Below are 2,648 nucleotides of genomic sequence, written 5' to 3'. Positions count from 1 at the left end.
GCATTTAAATAATCATTTTCCAATGCCATCAGACAGAGAGCCCAGACAGACTCTGCCAATAAGCCGCTTTGACTGAAAAGTCATTTTTGAGTCTTAGTTTTATGGCAGACATCTGTTATATGATAAAAGCTGAATGTGTGTTAAAACTGGAAAACACTATTATTCTAGCTTGTTTGTGATATTTTAAATATATTTCCCAGTAAAGGCTCTTTTCTTTTGCTTATGCATCTTTTCTGAAACACTTCTGAAAACATAAAGATTTTTTTTTAAATATTGAAGTTAAAAGCATCAATCTGGTGCACTTTGAGAGCAGCATTAAGGGATCTATGGATACATCTCTCAACACCAGATTTGCCAACCCTCCCGATTTTCGCGGGAGATTCCCGATTTTATTGCCCTCTCCCGGTTTCATCTCGGGGTCATATTTCTCCCGCATTTCTCCCGATTTCTGACAAAATCAGATTTATTCAGGACTGTTTCCACTCGGACTTTAATAAAGCTACACCATTGTTTGGTTTCCATGGTAGCGCGTATCTTTAGTAGCGTGTGCAACTGAAAGTCTGAGAGGGTGAGGCAGATAGTCACAGAAAACAGAACAAGAATCGACAACTCGACCCTCTGCTCACTCCTTTCCTGAAAAATACAGGTCCAGCACATATGCTCCATCAAGGATGGTGCTACAGGCCGCAAGGCAGTGCACTGACAACTACAATAAGCATGTTAATGTTAATCTAATACAGCTCCGGCGATCCACTAACAACCCCCCCCCCGCGGTGGTTTTGAAATGCTCCCGATTTCTGAGGTCTCAAGGTTGGCAAGTATGCTGCTCAACACCCATATGAAACAGAACTATAAACAGATTTTCTATTTCTTCATAGACATTTTACAAATCACTCTCCTTTTAAAACAAACCGTTTTGATAACTAGACTAAAGTTAACTATCTAAACACTGAGAGTCCTTTACTTCACCTGAGCTGTTACCTGAGACTCTCCGTCTGTCAGGAGAGAGTTCTCCCTCCACCTTGTTGTTGAAAAAGCTCCTTATACCCGTTAGCTTGGCTAGCTAGCACCAGATGCTAACCACAACGATCTCCGGTACCCACCGGTGCGCAAGCTCTCTCTCTCGCTCGCTCGCGCACGCACACAAAATGGCTCGTGCCACACACACAGAGCAGAGCTTGAATGAAACACAGAGACCCAGAAGTAAGCTACTTGTACTCATGAGGCCTATTATATGCAGAATCCCTCTCCCTTTCAGGTGGTTTTGATTGAATGTCCACACGTGGACGTTTAAGGACTAAAAAACGATAATTGTTTCACTTTGCTGTTAGCAAATCATTTGGCGCTCTAGCTAACAGGAAGTCACTCAAGTGTCACAAAGTAATTTAGCCTATGGGTAGGTCAAAAATCGAATGGGTGCTGACCATCGGCCTAATCATATCACCTGTGTTGGCTTTATGTTTTTGGTCAAACATTTGTTTGTTTCACATTTGCATTGACGTAATCAATACTTTTGCTAATTTAATTTAATAAAAATAATAATAATAATTTTCGGGAAAAAAACAAAAAAACACATATTTTGGCAATCCTGGGTGGTGCTTCAGCACCCCCTAGCTCCCCCCTACCGCCGCCCCTGTTCGTACGTGCAACTTTGCCGTCGGCTGAAGTCTTTGCGGTGTGTTCCAGTCATGGATGTAAAGAACTGGATACAGCGTGGAGGCGGGGCCTCGTTCATTCCAATGAGAGTTGCTCATTGGCGCATGAAGACAAAATGGCCCAACTTTTGAGAGAGCGAAACGTCACGAAAGTATTCATATAATCATATAATCCGTTCTTATTGTGCATCCATGGGTAAAGGTAAAACCCATGTAGTACTGAACACGTCACATGAACGTGCCGGGCGGCGCAGTCCCGTGGGTTAGATCTTAAAACAAAGAGCTCTGCAAGAACGCCTTCATGCTCCTGGCCTGCACACACTGACATATCGCACTGAGAGGAGGCTGTGTGCCGATCACAGAGTGTTTCCACCTGTGGTTTGGGCGGAGGGGCCGGTGATTGACTGCAGAGACATGCTCAGATGGAGCGCAACCCCCCCTCTGATCTGACAGGAAGCCAAAAGGCCATCTGCATGCAGCGGCAGGGCTATTGTGCGGCTATGCATTAAGCAATTGTATGTCCCACGTGAATTTACTGCCGGTCTTCAGTTAGCAGGGTTGCAGGCGGAGAGTTTTTCATGTGGAGAACAAAGGCAGTTTGAGTTAAGAGGGTGAGCCTCGCAGATGTATGAAAAGGGAGAAACACCACCAGATTTCAACTCAATACTTTATTAAATTATCAACACAGTAAACATCATCATGAAAAAAAACAGACAAACAAACAAAAAATGTCACATTTGTATTCTTCAAGTTTCTCCCTCAACAGTTTCACTTTCACACGTTTTAGTGGCTTAACAAAAGTCACTCTAGATGTGCCTCTTCATTTTGGAGTAACAGGTACAATGATGGCTGAGGAAATGCAAACTGGTGGAGGAGGAGACAGATTAATTTTATCCCTGTATCAACATATGTCATAAGTTGACACGACACAGACGAGGTGTTGTGATGAATAAAAAAGGTTTTTGCACCCAGAGGCGAAGCTACAATCGGAGC

The sequence above is a fragment of the Gymnodraco acuticeps genome, unplaced genomic scaffold (assembly GCF_902827175.1).
Source record: "Gymnodraco acuticeps unplaced genomic scaffold, fGymAcu1.1, whole genome shotgun sequence".
Taxonomy (NCBI): Eukaryota; Metazoa; Chordata; class Actinopteri; order Perciformes; family Bathydraconidae; genus Gymnodraco; species Gymnodraco acuticeps.
This window is presented reverse-complemented; position numbering follows the sequence as displayed.